The 19,136-nt window shown below is 39.8% G+C and overlaps 1 protein-coding gene across 3 annotated transcripts in view; it reads right to left on the reverse strand.

Annotated features, from left to right (window-relative positions):
* pid1 (phosphotyrosine interaction domain containing 1) overlaps positions 1-19,136 on the reverse strand; it is a 149,350-nt gene that overhangs the window by 105,935 nt on the left and 24,279 nt on the right. Inside the window, exon 2 of one of the 3 annotated variants that reach the window (XM_059993966.1) lies at positions 10,521-10,647. The exons of the other annotated variants lie outside the window; for them this stretch is intronic. The gene's annotated coding sequence lies outside the window, so the exon portion shown is untranslated. The remainder of the gene's footprint in view (positions 1-10,520; positions 10,648-19,136) is intronic. 3 annotated transcript variants of the gene reach the window in all.

Consider the following 19,136-nt stretch of genomic DNA (forward strand, 5'->3'; position numbering starts at 1 on the left):
TTCAAAAAATCCTGTTAGAGGAGACATATTTCCAGACGTTCATTTTTGGTATTAGCTCAGTGAGCTCCAGTAATGATGTGAACAATACTGGCTTTTATTGTACTAGCTTTTGCCCTGCACATTGCGAAGGGAATGTGGTTTCAACATTCCTTTCAAAAACTGGAAAGGAACTTGTGAACTAAGTAAGCAATAAAGGGGAAATGTATAGAATTTTTCAGAAGAAACATTAATCAACTGTTCAAGCTTTTCAAACAGAGGTCAATTTATTAGTCTAGGAACTGGGAATATATTATATGAAGTTAAGGAAAAATGATGCCAACTCAACGGAAGGTAAGCTATAATCTCTGATTTAAGGTGGTCTATTAATATTAACATAAACCAGTTTTTTTTTGGTTAAGCAGTTAGCAAAGCATTTTACAGCATTAGAAATCGGGGCTCAATTCCTGCCACCCTCTGTAAGGAAATTGTACATTCTCTACATTGCTAAGCAAATTAATTCTCACCTATTGTGAATAGCTGAGCCATTGTTATCTCCTGCTCTGTCAAAGTGAAAGGTAAAAGAAGATCAAAGGTTTTGCAGTCTAAAAATATTATAGGTTTCATATATATATTTTTAAATAGAAGCACTTCCACATTCAGCTTGTATGTAAATATTATTTCATCCTGAATGAATATTGGAGGATAAACACTTAGCAATATATTTCTCTCTGTTTCCTTGCTTTTCATTCTCCTTTGTAAAAGCTTCCTTTAACTGTTCTCACTCTGGCCCATTTCCGTAGGTACCAATTAATTCATACTACGATGTAAACACTTGCTTCATTCCCAGCTTCTATGAAATAAGTATTGGTCAGAATTTGTTCGCAGGCAGAGTTAATGCTGTTAGTGAGAAGGACTGATCTGCGAAGAGATGGAACTTAAACAGGAACGTAAGAAGCAGTAGACCACCTGGTCCATAGATCATGCTCCACCATTCAATAAGATCGTGGCTGATCCGACAGTAGACTCAACTCCACCTACCTGCCCTTTCCTCAAAACCCTTAATTCCCCGGCTATGCCAAAATCAGTCTAACTATGTCTATCAAAAGCATGCAGCCCCCTTGAAAGTTTTCATGTTTTATTGTTTTACAACATTGAATCACAATGGATTTAATTTGGCTTTTTTGACACCGATCAACAGAAAAACACCCTTTTTTGTGTCAAAGTGAAAACAGATCTCTACAAAGGGATCTAAATTAATTACAAATATAAAACACAAAATAATTGATTGCATAAATATTCACCCCTTCAAGTCAGAATTTAGTAGATGCACCTTTGGCAACTATTACAGCCTTGAGTCTATGTGGGTAGGTCTCTATCAGCTTTGCACATTTGGACTCTGCAATTTTTCCCCCATTCTTCTTTACAAAACTGCTCAATCTCTGTCAGATTGCATAGGGATCATGAGTGAACAGCCCTTTTTAAGTCCAGCCACAAATTCTGAATTGGATTGAAGTCTGGACTGTCCAGGACTTTTCCACTCAAGGATATTAATTCTGTTGTTTTTAAGCCATTCCTGTGTAGGTTTGTCTTGCTGGAAAACAAATCTTCTCCAAGTCGCAGTTCTCTTACAGACTGCATCAGTTTTCCCTCCAGGATTCCCCTGGTTCACAACTCCCTGGAATTGTTAGTTTCTCCATATTTCTATCCTAAATCTACTCCTGCAAATCTTGAGGCTCTGCCACCTAGTTCTAGTCTCACTTTCCGGTTGAAGCAACTCATCAATGTAGTGTATAGGAAAAGTTGGAGAGTGACAACGGTGTAGTCTTGGAACATAGACTGTCACGCTGTATTTCAATAAAAATAGATGAAGTACTTGCCCTTCAGCCCACAATATTATGCTGACTTACATAAATCAACTGTATGATCAATCTAACCTTTCCCTCCTACATAACCCATAACCTTCCTAAGAGTTTCTCAAATGTCCCTATTGTATCAACCTCTGCCAGCACCCTCAGTAGTCCATTCGAGGCACCCACCACTCTCTGTGTGAAGCAAACCAACCTCTGACTTCTCCCCTAAACTTTCCTCCACTCCCCTAAAAGGATGTCCTCTGGTATTGGTCATGACCATCTTGAGAAAGAGGCACTAGCTATTTATGCATCTCATACACTGTTAACAAGTTGCCTTTCATCCTCTGTTGTTCCAAAGAAATAAGCCCCAGCTCACTCAACCTTTCTTCATAAAATATGTTCTCTCATCCAAGGAACATGTTGCTGAAACTCCTTTGCATCCTCCCTAAAGCTTTCCCATCCTTCCTATAAAAATTGACCAGAATCTAACACAATTCTTTGAATTTTTACAGATCTGCAACATTCCGTTATGGCTCTTGAACTCAATCCTCCAACTAATGAAGACCAACATACCATACACGTACTAAACTAGCCTGTTAACTTGTGCTGCAACTTTGAGTGATCTATGAACACGAGCCCTTCTGATCCTCTGAAGCCAGCCACTAACCTTGAACTCTGCCTTTGAGTTTGATCTTCCAAAATGTATCACTTTATACTTCTCTGGATTGAGCTTCATCTGCCACTGCTCTGCCTACCTCTGTAGCCAATCTATACCACATTGTAATTTACAACAACTTTCTACACTATCCACAACACTGCTAACTTCCATCCATCTGCAAACTTACTAACTCACCTTTCTACTTCCTCATTTAAGTCATTTTGAAAATCACAAAGAGCAAAGATTCCTGAACACGTTCCTGTAGAATATCACTAGTCATCAACCTTGAGGCAGAATACATTCCATCTACTATCAGCCTCTGCCTCTGCAGGCAAGCTAATTCTGAACCCACAGAGCCAAGTTTCCATGGATACCATACTTCATGATTTTGTGGATGAGCCTGTCATGAGTAAACACCTTACTAAAATCCATATACATGTACTCCACATCCACTGATGGACATTCAGCAATTTGCCTGGTCTCTTTTGCAAAAAAATTTGGGCTTGTGAGGCACGATCTGTCCCTCACAAATCCACGTTTGTTTGTCTTGAGACACTAAAACAATTAATTTCAAGCATTTTTAATTTTAATGTTGTCAATATGTTAGAAGTATAGGCAAAGACATAATTTAAGTATAATTTTAAATCATTCAAATACGTACCCAAACTCCATTAGTTAACAATGTGAACAGCTCCCTCACAGCTGTTCCTCTCCATGCAAGTGAATGGAGTTGCTGTTCCTGGGCCAGATCTAACCTGGCACAGGTTCAGGATGCAGATTCCTCTGTGCAAAGTTTGGGGAACTGCTACAAGTTTGCACTCTACTAAGGGAATCTACGAAGAGCTGAAGAGCATTTGGGAAACTGCTGGTGGAGAGTAGTGACCCGTGATTGGAACTTCAGCATTCATCTGGGAAGCCCATACTTGTAGCACTTCCTTGGCAAAATGCCCGCAGTGCAGAAACCAGTCTACTAAATCTAATGATGTCCGAACACTTTAAAGAGGGAGTATGGATTTTAATTCAGAAAAGGGAGGGTGTACAGATGGTTTTGTAATATCTATAGAGAACTGAAGGAGGCACTGGAAATGAATAGTTACCAGTTTCAAATGAGAGCTGAAAGGAAGAAAAGTGAAGTTAGTAAGAGGTGGATTGAAGATGGTGTTCCTTCATGTTAAAACTGGCAAAAGAATTACAATCCTACTCTTGTACATTCTTATGAAACAAAAATAGACTCTAGGTGGTCCCGTGGCACTGATAGATCCATACTCAAAGCTAGTAAATATTAGCAAATCATGTGCTTGTTGCCTGTGAATACTGATTATTTACAGTGGGAGGAACTGGCAGAATTTACCCTAAGGTGGGAGGCAGAGTTTTTTGCTGAGGGAAAAATAGAAGATTAGAGTTGCAAATTAAGAGGAATTTACTCTTTTACTAAAGGCCTGAGCTTATGAGGTATTAATCCTCAGGGAACCATTGAATCAAATTCTAATTTTCAAGAAAAAAAACCCACAGGCGGAGTGTCTCTCCAGTAATGATTTTTTTTCTCTAATATTTATTTATAACTCATTCTCACAGTGAGAGGTCTGACATGGACACATGTTGGATCCAGATGCTCACATCTTAACATTGAGCATGGGACCCTTAATCTTAGGCAGTTTTCAAAGTGAGAATGTTGTGGCATAAGTCCATTGCCAGAGACTAGTTTGTTGCTTGCTGTCTACTTATTAAAGTTTTTATTATGTCTAGGGCAAGCAATAGTTCATGGAGTGCACTGTATAAATTATTGCCAATAATTGTTGTCTCTTTCCTTAACATACTGAATAAAACAAATCAGCTCAGAATAATTGCATCCTGATTTCCTTTACTGGTAAATGTCTGTCTAAATTATGAGTGTCCTCTTAAATTTGTCAGCACAATGAAGTGCACAAAGATGCACCATGTATTCTGATGCAATAACATTTTATTATCCTCCCATGCCTCACTGGCACATTGGGCGGTAACCTTGCTGTTTTTCTGTTTTACGAGGCCAAGTTGCTAGCTTAACACTCAGCCCAACACAGTGGAAAGCATGCAAGGAACCAGCCGGATTCGAACCTCTGAGTACTTGCCTTGCAGTCTGGTGCGGATGCCACTACACCACCAGCTGGCCTTCCAGTAGCATAATGTTACCTATGGTACAGAAAGGCCATAAGACACAGGAGCAGAACTAGGCCCTTCGGCCTATCGAGTTTGTTCTGCCATTCTATCATGGCTGATTTATTACCTCTCTCAACCCCATTCTCCTGCCTTCTCTCTGTAAGCTTTGATGTACTTACTCATGAAGAACCTATCAAACTTGACTTTAAATATACTCAATGACTTGGCCTCCTCAGCCATCAATAGCAATAAATTCCTCAGATATGCCACCCTCTGACTAAGGGAATTCTTCCTCATATCCATTCTAAAGGTACAGAGGCATGCAAAAGTTTGGGCACCCCTGGTCAAAATTTCTGTTACTGTGAATAGCTAAGCGAGTAAAAGATGACCTGATTTCCAAAAGGCATAAAGTTAAAGATGACATATTTCTTTAATATTTTAAGCAAGATTACTTTTTTATTTCCATTTTTGCAATTTCAAAATAACAAAGAAGGAAAAGGGCCCAAAGCAAATGTTTGGGCACCCTGCATGGTCAGTACTTAATAACACCCCCTTTGGCAAGTATCATAGCTTTCTGTAGCCAGCTAAGAGTCTTTCAATTCTTGCTTGGGGATTTTCACCCATTCTTCCTTGCAAAAGGCTTCTAGTTCTGTGAGATTCTTGGGCTGTCTTGCATGCACTGTTCTTTTGAGGTCTATCCACAGATTTTTGATGATGTTTAGGTCGGGGGACTGTGAGGGCCATGGCAAAACTTTCGGCTTGTGCCTCTTGAGATAGTCCATTGTGGATTTTGAGGTGTGTCTAGGATCGTTAGAAGCATCCTCTTTTCACCTTCAGCTTTTTTACAGATGCTGTGATGTTTGCTGCCAGAATTTGCTGGTATTTAATTGAATTCATTCTTCCCTCTACCAGTGAAATGTTCCCCGTGCCACTGGCTGCAACACAAGCCCAAATCATGATCGATCCACCCTCGTGCTTAACAGTTGGGGAGGTGTTCTTTTCATGAACTTCTGCACCCTTTTTTCTTCAAACATAACTTTGCTCATTGCAGCCAAAAAGTTCTATTTTAACTTCATCAGTCCACAGGACCTGTTTCCAAAATGCATCAGACTTGTTTAGATGTTCCTTTGCAAACTTCTGATGCTGAATTTTGTGGTGAGGATGCAGGAAAGGTTTTCTTCTGATGACTTTTCCAATGAAGGTCATATTTGTGCAGGTGTCGCTGCAAAGTAGAACAGTGCACCACCACTCCAGAGTCTGCTAAATCTTCCAGAAGGTCTTTTGCAGTCAAACAACGGTTTTGATTTGCCTTTCTCGCAATCCTACAAGCAGTTCTCTCAGAAATTTTTCTTGGTCTTCCAAACCTCAACTTGAACCACTGTTCCTGTTAACTGCCATGTCTTACTTACATTATGAACTGAGGAAACGGCTACCTGAAAACGCTTTGTTATCTTCTTATAGCCTCTCCTGCTTTGTGGGCATTATTTATTTTAATTTTCGGAGTGCTAGGCAGCTACTTAGAGGAGTCCATGGCTGCTGATTGTTGGGACAAGGTTTGAGGAGTCAGGGTATTTATAAAGCTTTGAAATTTGCATCACCTGACCTTTCCTAAATATGACTGTGAACAAGCCATAGCCCTAACAAGCTAATTAAGGTCTGAGACCTTGGTAAAAGTTATCTGAGAGCTCAAACCTCTTGGGGTGCCCAAACTTTTCAATAGTGTTCCTTTCCTTTTTTCCCATTTTAAAATTGTACAAAACAAAAATAATACACTAATCTTGCTTAAAATGTTGAAAAGAGTGTTTCATCTTTCATCTTTATGACTTTTGGAGATCAGTTCATCTTCTACTCACTTAACCATTGACAGTAACAGAAATTTTGACCAGGAGTGCCCAAACTTTTGCATGCCACTGTATGTCCTTCTATTCTGAGGCTGTGCCTTTTGGACTTAGACTCCCCCACTATAGGAAGCATCCTCTCCACATCCTTAGCTCTTCCAATATTCAATAAGTTTCAATGAGATACCCCTCAGTTTTCTAAACTCCAGAGAGTACAGGCCCAGAGCAATCAAACCAGGAAAAAAGAAACAATTGGTCATAATGTTGGTGCAAGTTTCATTCATTTCACCCTTTTTTTAAACTTAGTATAATGTTCCTGTATTCAAATCACTATATTATAAGGTTTGATGGAATAGATCTCATTGGCATTACTGTCACGTTTAATCACTCCTCTTTTCCCACTGTGTTAGTCCATTCATGATTTAAATCTCATGGTTCACTGCCATCTAATATGATCTTGTAAATGATAAAGTCAGAGCATGGGGATGAGGATTTCAGATACCTGAGCTGCCAGAATTTTCTGCATAAACATAGGCTAGCAGGGAGAGTACCCATTTTGAGGATTTAAATGCATGACATGGTATCATAATATTATACATTTCCAAAGTCCACTTCATCTTAGGACATAATGAGTACACAGATGAGTAGGAGCATTTGAACTCATTCTATGAACACATGAGGAATCCCTCTGCTTCATTACTGAGTCAATAGACAATAGACAATAGGTACAGGAGTAGGCCATTCGGCCCTTTGAGCCAGCACTGCCATTCAATGTGATCATGGCTGATCATCCATAAATCAGTACCCCGTTCCTGCCTTCCCCCCAAATCCCTTGACTCTGCCATCTTTAAGAACTCTATCTAACTCTTTCTTGAAAGCTTCCAGGGAATTGGCCTCCACTGCCTTCTGAGGCAGAGCATTCCACAGATCCACAATTCTCTGGGTGAAAAAGTTTTTCCTCAACTCTGTTCTAAATGGCCTACCCCTTATTCTTGAACTGTGGCCTCTGGTTCTGGACTCCCTCAACATTAGGAACATGTTTTCTGCCTCTAGCATGTCCAATCCCTTAATAATCTTATATGTTTCAATCAGATCCCCTCTCATCCTTCTAAATTCCAGTGTATACAAGCCCAGTCGCTCCAATCTTTCAACATATGACAGTCCCGCCATCCCAGGAATCAACCTTGTGTACCTACGCTGCACTCCCTTAAAAGCAAAAATGTCCTTCCTCAAATTTGGAGATCAAAACTGAAAACAATACTCCAGGTGTGGTCTCAATGCGGAACGCAAGCGAGAGTTTTGATTACTGCCCGAGAAGGAGTCTGTGAGGGGTCTATCACTATGTACTCACTGTAGCAGGGAGGTGGGCTTCGCGATCATGTGATCTCTCTCTCTGTTGATGATGAAGGAGGATGTTACTGTGGTTCAGTGTTTGTTGGATTGGACGATTGTGTTGACTTTCTCCGACTTAGGGTTCTTTTGCCAGTTCACTTCTGCTTCGTTTTGTGAGGGGAGGCAGTTTGGGATCGGTGTTCGTGTTGTGTTTTGTGCGGGGGGGGGGGTTGATGATTGGAATGTTGTTCTTTTTTTGTGCAGTGGATGGGTCTGGTGTGTCTCTCTGAAGGACTTTCATGTTTTTCTTTGTTTTGTGGCTATTAGGAGAAGACGATTCTCAGAGTTTATGTGGATACGTGCTTTGATAATAAATGAACCTTTGAATGGTTTTAAATTTTAAGCTCAACATTATTTACCAGGAACCCTCTGTTTCACCTTCCAGTTTTCATTGCCATACCATAATCAGGAGGCACAATAGTGTAATGGTGAGTGTAGTGCTTTAGAATGTGGGCTGCAAGATCAGGGTTCAATTCCCGCCACTGTCTGTAAGGAGTTTGTACGCTCTCCCTGTTGATGGCATGGTTTCCTTTGGGGTCTCCCGCTTCTCCCACTTCCCAAAGAATCAAAGTTAAGGTTAGAGAGTGCGGGCATCCTGTGTTGGTACTGGAACCATGGTGACACTTGCTCACCTGCTCCTAATAAATCTCAAACTGTGTTTGTCAAAGAAGCATTTTATTGTATGTTTTGATGCTTCAATATGACAAACAAAGCTATTTTTCTTTAAATTCTTTAAATAATTTTATCGTAAGTCTCTAAAAGCTAGTCGAGGGGACAAAAGATCCTGCTCTTGCCCACTGCCCAATGGACTTCTTACCTAAAAATATGGACACATGAGAAAGGATCATTTGCAAGTGATGCTCCCTCCACAGTTTTTTGGGGGTATTCTCCCTCATGAGTTTCTGGAGTGTGCCTGGCTTCCACTGGAAAGTACCCTAAGAAAGCTTCAGCTTTTTCAGGTAAAAGCTGGCATGAGAAACATAAATTATTCCTCTACCTCATATTATACCAGAAGTCAATTCAACTTCCTTTTGAGTGCAAATCAACAAGTTCTGCCTCCATGACACTAATAGCTATGATTACTAGAGTACCAGAGAATTAGCAAATCTATCCACAAGAAACCCAGGAACAAATAATCTCAAGAACTATTTTGAAATAAACTGATTTCCTAACAAAACATTTACTTTAAACTTTGGGCACAAGAGTTTTTAAAGGAAAAGGTATGAATCATCCACAAAATGCTGGAGAAACTCAGCAAGTCAGGAAACATCTATGGAGGGGAATAAGCATTTGGTGTTTCAGGCCGAGACCCTTCATCAGGACTGGGAAGAAGTCAGAGTAAGAAAGTAGGGATACTGGAAGGAGTACAAACTGTCAATTGATAGATTAGATCAAATGAGGGAAGGTAGTGGGGGGGGCAGGGGGTGAACTAAGAAGCTGGGAGGGGATAGGTGGAAGAGGTGTCAGGTTGAAGAAGAAGGACAAACTACTTCCCAGCTTCTTACTTCATTCCCTTCTCTCACCCACCCGCCTTATTCTTCATCTGTAAAAAGCCTGAGAGGAGAAGCTTAAATTGCTTTCTTTTAATTAGGTCCAAGACATTAATAGACCGGCTTGAAAATTTGCTGGAAAGCATGCTATTGTGTGTTAAAATACAACAAATTATTCCTTATCAGATTTTAAAGTCATTTTGAATGACTAAAAATACTGTCAATATAAGACACAACCACTTTAATTGGAGTTGTTATGAAATACTGATTTTCCAATTCATTGTTCTAAATCCATCAATGTTCCCCTAACTTCATTAAGGAAAATGTTTTTAAGAAGCACACTGTTTTATTAATAGTTAACTCTAAGATTCATGGGCCTGTCACAGATTTTTCATTTAATAAGATACAATTGAGTTTGACTAAAAATTGGGGGGGTTGGGAATGATCCATAGACATGAAAACCCAACAACTGTGGGCTTCACATGTGCCAGTGCTTGGTGTGGAATTCTGGAGTATCAGAATCCGGTTTAGTTTGTCTGACACCTCTTGTGAAATGTGTTGTTTTACAGCAGCAGTACAGTGCAGTACATAAGAAATACTGTAATTTACAATAAATGTTAAGAAATAAATAAGTTGTACAAAAAGAGAGTAAAATAGTGAGGTAGTGTTCATGGGTTCATGGACTGTTCAGAAATCTGATGATGGAGGGGAAGAACCTTTTCCTAAGACATTGAGTGTGGGTCTTCAAGCTCCTGTTCCTCCTCCTTGATGGGAGCAATGAGAAGAGGTCATGTCCTGGTTGGTGTGTTAATACTTAACATTTTTGATTTAACTACTTCCTTGGGATGGCTCTGCTGGGCTTAACCAGCAACAGAAGCTGATTTATCTAAATTCTCTTTCCATGGACCTCCAGACAATGGTCTGCATCATTATGTTATCTTTCCCTGGATGTTTTACCTTAAGCTTTAATAAGCCTTTTATAACTACATAACCAATTGAATGTTTCTTAAAACATGGCAAACTTTGGCAAACATTTAAAGATATTTGAGTAGGAATAACACTTGTAATGCATTTATTTGTATGTTGTTGCTTGTATTCATCAAATAAGGATGTTGCATTAAGAGCTTGCATGACTATTTTGATTAATAGTAATCCTGTGAACCACCATGGTTCCTACCTTTGCTGGCTTAGTGGTAAACTAATCTGATCCTCCTAGACTGGCCTGGAAGAACAAAGATGCTGCATCAAATCTCTTGATAACTTGATGGCAATTCCTATGCAATCCCTGGCAGATGAGTGGCATCCTGTGTATAAAAGCCAAACAATGGGTATCCTAACCATGAATCTTTGCGCTCTAATGTTGCTTTGCATACAATAACCGACATCATTTTTCAGTAAACATCTTAATCATTGACAGCTCAATAGTGATTTTGCAAGTAATCCTTTAAGAATCAAATAATGTTGCATCTAAAGGCACTTGTGTTGAAAATTTATTGGACACCTTTTAGTCTGATAGAATACAGTATTCTATTGTGTAGAAATGGGGTGAAGATAGAGATGACAGCATAATATATTCTTGTCCCTTGGTGGTCAAAGAAAGCTGACACATTGGCTACAGCATAAAATTATGGCATAATATGCATAAAATTAAATGTTAGAGAGTTTATAAGGCACATTCAATAAAGTTTAACTCTTTCTCTCTCCATCATGCTTCATCTTTTAGCTGCTGCAGTTGTCTTAGTATGCAACTGCAATCCTTTGTTTACATTGAGTACTAGAACCAGATATTTTGATTAATTTAACTGAGAATTTTCATTTGTGAATCACACGCTCATTTTTTCCCCCACAGTAGAACCCCACCCATAAAAACAGGGAAAATTGTAAAGCATGAAAAACCAAAAATTCATAAAAATGAAGTGTCAGGAGTACAAAAGTATTTATCCTCCTTTGTTCTGCTGCATTACAGCCAGTAGTCTTTTTGGATAAGTCTCTACTAGCTTTGCACAATATGATGGAGCAAAATTTGCCCATTCCTCCTTGCAAAATTGCTCAGGTTGTGCCAGGTTAGTTGGGGTGGTGGTGGGACAGCAATCTTGAGGTCTTGCCGGAGATGTTTGATTGGGTGAAGGTCAGGCCTCTGGTTGGGCCACTCAAGGACATCAACTTTTTCATTTGAAGCTGCTCCATGGTCGCTCTGGCAGTGTGCTTTGGGTTGTTGTCTTTCTAAAAGACGAACCTCTTCCCCAGTTTACTCTTTCTGATAGAGGCTGCCATGTTTTTATCTGGGATCTCTCTGTATACAGCAGCATTCATCCCCCCATCAATCCTGACGCGATTTCCATCCCCTGCTGCTGAAAATCATCCCCTAGCATGATGCTACCTCTACCATACTTTACAGGAGGGATGGTATTATCAGACTGATGCACAGTACTAGATTTACCCCACACATTAGTATTCAAACCAAAATGTTTTACTTTAGTGTCATCCGACCTCAAGACCTACTTCCACATCTTTACAGTATCTTCTAAGTGATGCTTTTCAAAGACTTTAAGGCAAGGATATGTTTTGTTCAGCCAGGGATTCTTTCTTTTCACTCTTCCATAAATACCTTCTTTGTGCAAGGCCTTAGAGATTGTGGAGCCATGAACTTCAGCTCCTGTTGTAGCCACTGACTTCTGCAGCTCACTCAGAGTGACTGTTAGCGTCACAGTAACCTCACTTACAAGTGTCATTCTTCTCTGGAGACTAAGTTTAGAAGTTTAGACTCACTGACCTAGGCAGTGAGTCTGTGGTCCCGTATTTTTTCTACTTTTTCTTGATGGACTGTACTGAGCTCTGAGGTACATTCAGTGCCGTCAGTGTCTTGTCCCCTTCCCCAGATTCGTGCCTCTCTATCATCATTTCCCCGTATTGCTTAGAATGCTCTTTTGTCTTCATTTCAATTTGGTCTGTTGAAAATCTAACATACTGTTTAGCTTATAGAGAGAGGGACTATTTATTCTTATGAATTCATTGAAAACAAGTGATCCTCCAATTTTCTACTTCAACAGATTGAGTTAGTAAGGTAATATGTATGATGCACCGGAGGAAAGTTAGCATAGTAATTACAAAAGGAATGAATACTTTTTCAACTTCACAATTCTGGTTTTTAAGTAAATTGTTGACAAGTCTTGGAGCTTTTCTTTGGATTTGACATGATGCACGTTTTGGAGATTAGCTCTAAGTAATCCTACTTGAATATATTTTAAATTTAGAAAATGAGACAGTAAAATGTAAAAATAGTTGTGGGGGCTGAATGGTTTTTCAAGGCACTGTAGGTTACAATCATGAAACTATTTAGTTCTGATATCATTGATTCTCTAACTTTAGTTAAAAAAAATATATCCGAGAGCAGTATAATAAAAGCTTACATCTCAGCATGAACCTTGTACAGTCCTTGTCATTTTTAGTGTTTGAGTAGTTTTCAAAGTAGGTTTCAAACTGTTCAAAGATTTGACCCTTGCTAATAGTTCCCCACAGACAATAACATGGCTGTCTGAAGGCATAAATACAAACCGTTTAAATTCTGGAGCAGAAGAGGGTAAAAGTGCAACCAATCTCATGTTTTCCAACCATTGAAAGATGTAACAAATTGATCAATGTCAATACACTTTTTTCCAAACCTTTTATTTATTAGCTTAGAAAACCTTGCTTGCCACCTTTGACATTGTCAGCAGTGTGGTATACCATATACTTGAAGTTCTGCTGCAGCAGCAGTTATTTGAGCAATATTGTAGGACATTTTGAAGAAATTTTAGGGTAGTAATTCTGGTTCTCTTGCAGTGAACAGCCAGCTTACCTAGTAACCATTAATTTTTTTCTACCATCATAGTCATTTTAAAATGTAATACCTTTTAATTTATATTTTATTTCCTCTTTTTCCCTTCTGTTACATACTTCTGTGAAAATGATGGTTTTCTTGTTGTGTGGAATCTAATGGGCATTCTCAGACATCCAGAGGCCTTTCAGATAGCAACAAATTAAGAAAGCAAATGATATTTTGGCCTTCATTCCGAGAGAACTTGAGCACAAGAATAATGCTGTGTTATGTATTTGTACAGAATCCCAGAGAGACCACACTTCAATATTGCAAAAGGTTTGCTCTTTCCACCTAAAGAAGGATATACTTGTGATAGAAAGATATATTTGTGATGGAGCAAAGCTTTATAAGCTTCGCACTCATTACAGGGGGGCAGTGGCATTTGGGGGAATCACTTGTTAATATAGAAGATGGAATACTACAGCACAGAACAGGTCTTTCAACTCATGATGTTGTGCCAACCTTTTAACCTACTCTTAGATCAATCTAAACCTTTCCTCCTACATAGCCCTCTTTTTTCAACCAGGGTATATTAAATGCCCTTAATATATCTTGCTCTATTACCACCCCTGGCATCACTTGGTCCAAGCACCACCACTGCGTAAAGAACTTACCACTGATGTCCCTCTACACCTTCCTCCAATCACTTTGAAACTATACTCCCTTGTATTAGCTATTTGTGCCCTGGGAAAAAGTCTCTGGCTATCCATTCAATCTATGCCTCTTATCATCTTGCACACCTTTATCAAGTTGTCTTGATGAGATGAGACTAAACAGACCTAACCTATACAACCGTTGAGTTTAGAAGGAGAGAGGTGTTCTTACTGAAACATATGCTGTTATAACGGGGCTTGACAAGATGGATATATGGACAACATTTCCTCCAGCAGGGCTATGCAAAGTTAGTAGCCATGGTCTCCACATGAGGGAACAGTCATGTAGGGCAGTGATGAGAAAAAAATTCTTCAGGGAAGTAAATCTTTGACATTCTGTTGGGCTCACTGGCTGAATATATTAAGAAAGAGATCAATAGGCGTTCAGATATTAAAGAGAATCAAGGGATAAGGAGATAGATAGTATAGGAAAGTAACACCAATAAAAAAGACCATTCACAATCTTAGTGAAAGGCTATCAGTGGAACAAATCACCTGCTCTTGCATCATCTTCTTACATATTCTTATGATGGAGGCAACTTTGTTTTGAAATCAGAGACAGTAAATCGCAAAGTTTGAAATAATGTTATGCAGAGAGAGTGAAGATTGAATAAACGTTCTCAATGGAAAATAATGGCAGTCTCCAATGCGCAGCCTTACTACACACCTATCATCTTCATTTTTCCTACAGTGACCAACCTTGTTACCTGACTGCCAGTTTGCTGCTGATGACTAGTTTTATGTGGGATTTGTTTCAATTAGGAAAAATAAAACCACAGGAGCAAAATTAGGCCACTTGGCCCATCAAATCGAGTCCAGCATTCCATCCTGGCTGATCTATTATCCCTCTCAGCCCCATTCTCCTGCTTTCTCCTGGTTACTTTTGACACCCTTACTAATCAAGAACCTATCAACCTCCACTTTGAATAGACCCAAAGATTCAGCCTCCACAGTCATCTGTGGCAATGAATTCCACAGATTCATCATCCTCTGGCTAAAGAAGTTCATCATCTCTGTTTTAGAGGGACATCCCTGTATTCTTAGGCTATGCCCTCTGGTCCTAGACTCTCCCACATTTGGAAACATCTTCTCCACAACTATTCCGTCTAGGCCTTTCAACATTTGATAGGCTTCAATGAGATCCTCCCCCCACCACCCGCTCCACTTATTCTTTTGAACTTGATCAGGAACAGGCCCAGAGCCACCAAACGCTCCTTATACATGAACCCTTTCATTCCCACAGTCATTCTTGTGAACTTCCTCTTGACTCTCAGGGGGCAGTTATGTTGAATTTCCTAACATCTCAAACCAGTGCACATAGTAGAAACTGTAGTTTGCATCTGTGAATATGTTTAAATTCTTTCAGCTTTTCAAAACTGTGATTATTTTCACATTATTTAGCTGTGTCAGTCCATAAACAGATTATACATTCCTTTGAATACAAAATACCAATTTCATTTTGTGACACAACATATAATTAGTTTAGAAATTGGATTTCTAAATTTGGCTCCCCCATTGATTAAAAATAAATCAGAGTTGACGCCATAACCTGAGCACACAGTCATTGAGTCATAGAGCACTACATTTCAGAAGCAGGCCCTTTGGCCCATCTAGTTCATGCTGAACTGTTATTCTGCCTAGCCCATTGACCTGCACCCGGACCATAGACCTCCATACCCGTCCCATTCACGTACTTATCCAAACTTCTCCTGTACGTCGCAATCAAAACTTCACAACTTCTGCTGGCAGCTTGTTCCATGCTCACACCACCCTCTTAGTGAAGAAGTTACCCCTTAGGTTCCCCTTAAAAATTTTACCCTTCATTCTTAACCCATGACCTATAGTTCTAGTCTCACCCAACCTCAGTGGAAAATGCCTGCTTGTCCAGCAAAGGTAATCAGAGATACAAAGAAGGCTTCAGTTTTAGTTACCTAGAAGCTGAATGGCACATGTCGGTGCATGGATATGGCCAGTGAATATTTTGTTGGAGGGGCCACAGTTACAAATGTCAAAGACAGGAGGCCCAGTAATCTACTGGAAAAAGGAAGCCTTTGCAACAGTGAAAAATGAATCAGGTAAGACCACAGTCAGGTACAGGTATGGTTGGAATCAATCCAGCAGAATCTGTGGTGGGGTTGAGTTGAGATATGGGGAAGTGTGGGTGTACCTGGTACTTGGGCTGACCGGATAGAGGAGTTATGCAGAGAGACTGGTAAATGGGTCAGGCCAAGACTGAAGTTAGGTATCGGGGTTGGGCTGGCAGGTTTTGTATAACCCAGGACTGGCACTGAGCTTGGACTCTGAATGTGGCAGGGCTGTGGTATGATGGGAGCTGACAGCAGGGAGCATTGGGAGAGACTGATTACTGCAGGGAGCTGGGATTGTTGGTGCTTGTTGGGTCAGTAACTGAAAGGCTCAGGCAGAGGCGATGCACAGTGGTAGGGGTTCTGGGGCCAGGTTTAGTGGAGGGGAATCAGAACAGATTGAAGTCTCCTTATTTCTATATAACTCCAAATGTTTATTCAAAGTCAGTGCAAACCTAATCACTGTGGCCACACTGATCAACCCTGTGGCTGCAGCAGGTATTGTACCTAAAAACATTCTTGAACATTACTAATATGTAATGTTTAAACAATTCATAGAGCAAACAATCTTATTAATCTGCCTTCAGGAAGTTGATTGCTTACCAAACAGAGTATTGAGAGAAGAAACTACTTTGATGGGAAAGAGCAATATAATTAGAGGGTAAAACAAAAAAAAAATATTTGTTTATATATTGAGGGACCTTTGAGCGATGTCGCCCGGCAACCCTTGATTTAATCCTACCAATGTACAATGACCAATTAACCTACCAGCCAGTATGTCTTTGGACTGTGGGAGGAAACCCATGAAGCCATGGCAAGAACATACAGACTCCTTAAAGACAGCAGTGGGAAATGAAACTGGGCTGCTGGTACAGTAAAGCATTGCGCTAGCCAATACACTACCATGCCGTGAAAAAGCTGGAAACATCCAGCAGGTCAGCCAGTCATCTGTGGAAAGAGGAACAGAGTTCATGGTTTAGGTCGGAGGCCCTTCATAAGAGTTTTGATAGAAGGTCCTGGACCTAATGAGGCCTCTTTTTCATGGATGCTGCCTGCCTTGCTGAGGGTTTACAGGGATTTTGCTTTGGATTTCAAGAGAATTAGCAACCTACATAATTTCAGTATTTATTAAATAATTGGAAAAAGAAGATCAGCTTGTGTAACAATCAGCTGTTGCGCTTCCACCTATTTTTCATACTCACTGAAACTGAACTTCAACCCTAACAGTTCTCAAAGGTGAACCTGTATCACATTTATTAATACAATTGACTCCATGCCAGCAACTGCACCCTTGGATCCGAGCAGATATCTAAACGTTCATGCGGTTCTGAGGGAGAGGTGCTGTTAATATCCTGTCTTTTCCTTTAGGTGCAACTCCAAGTTCTCAGTATTTTTAGGTGTATTTATTCTCATCAGTATAACACAGATTTGCTGCAAATTCGTCTCATTGCTGGTTGAATTTTTTTTATATGCAGATAACTCTCAGGCTACTTAGTGAGCCTATAGTTCATTTCAAAGTATTTCATTCTGTGAGATGGCCTTTGAAATATTTCTAAGAGATAAAAACAAGCATTTTGTTAAATAGAGAGGATCTAGTTCACGGAGAGAAGCAAGCATTCTGACCTCAGTGAAGTTCAAACTGATTCAGTTAGCAACAGATCTTACATAAACAGCAGCATCAACAGTATTCCTTTTCATCTGCAGGATCCCATCTTGCCTGTTCATTTTACCTCTGCATTTGACAAGCATCATTAAATAGGTTCTCAGTGACTGCAGAGCTGGAAAGTTTCACTGCTTCCTCACATCTCATTCTTTGCTGATTAATGGGCTCTTAAAAAGTCTTGAAAGGTCAATAACTTAAGATCATTATCTCGTTAATCTTTTCCTATAAGTGGTTTGTTCAGATATTCACAGTTCACTTTTGCAGTGTGTCATAAATGGGTGACATGTATTAAAATTACCTGCCCCCTTCACTCCTCTAAAAGCTTAAAATACCTTTAAACTCTTCAAAGTTATCCATTGATTTCTTTTGCTTGCTTAACCTGTCCAACATGAAACAGATCGATCAAAACACAAGTTAAATAACTGGATTTGAGCACAGATTGCATAAACTGAGGCTCAGGCAACAGCACAAAAGATGCAAATTACCATCAGATTGTAGAGACAATCCTGGGAATTATAGACAAGTGAGTCTCATCATCAGAAGGATTGGAAATTCTTCAGAGGGTGCAAAAGAGACTTACCAGGGTGCTGCCTGAAGGCGGCATCCATCATTAAGGACCCCATCACCCAGGACATACCCACTTTTCACTGTTACCACCAGGAACGAGGTACAGAAGGCAAAAGGCACTCACTCAGCGATTCTTCCGCTCTGCCATCTTATTTTTAAATGGACATTGAACCCATGAACACTGCCTCTCTACCTTTTTATTGGTTTTGTGCACTACTTATTTTAACTGAACTCTTTAATAGACATATGTACACTTACTGTAATTCAGTTCTTTTCTCCCCTGTATTATTTATCATGTATTTCATTGCACACTGCTGCCATAAAGTTAACAACACATGCCGGTGATATTAAACCTGATTCTGATTCGGAACCAAAAGCATGTCTTTTGAAACACACACAAAATGCTGGATGGAACTCAGCAGGCTAGGCAGCATCTATGGAAGAAAGTACGGTCGACGGTTTGGACAAAATAAACAGCTGCACATTTGTTCCTCACCTCTCTATCTCTTATGCGTGTCATTCATGGCCACAATATCACAAATGTGACATCCCAGTATCACAAATGTGACAACTGGTGATGCGGTGACAAGCCCTCATGCCATGAGTGTTTTTTAGCTCCCTTTCGCAAAAAAAAAATGCTTGTGCAACGCTGTGTAATGTGGGTGAGCAAAAAGAAAATGGCCACAGGAAGCGTGGTGAGTGAAGAATCCAAGGCAGAGAATGAGAACAGGACAGATAAATAAAACAAGTAAGCGAGGGGGAGAGAAATGGATAAGATGAGTTAACTTTTCTGGAACATGATTGTGCTTGAAAGCGGTGACAATATTTGGAAAAAGAGGGTCATATAACAAAAGAACAGAGCAATGGAGTTCATTTACTGAAATATTTGAATATTTTGTACTGGCATATCAAATTTTAGTTGATATTTGTGTTCCAGCATTTTTGGCTGTGATGGGTGCAAAAACTT

This window comes from Hypanus sabinus, chromosome 2 (genome assembly GCF_030144855.1).
Source record: "Hypanus sabinus isolate sHypSab1 chromosome 2, sHypSab1.hap1, whole genome shotgun sequence".
In the NCBI taxonomy this organism is placed as follows: domain Eukaryota; kingdom Metazoa; phylum Chordata; class Chondrichthyes; order Myliobatiformes; family Dasyatidae; genus Hypanus; species Hypanus sabinus.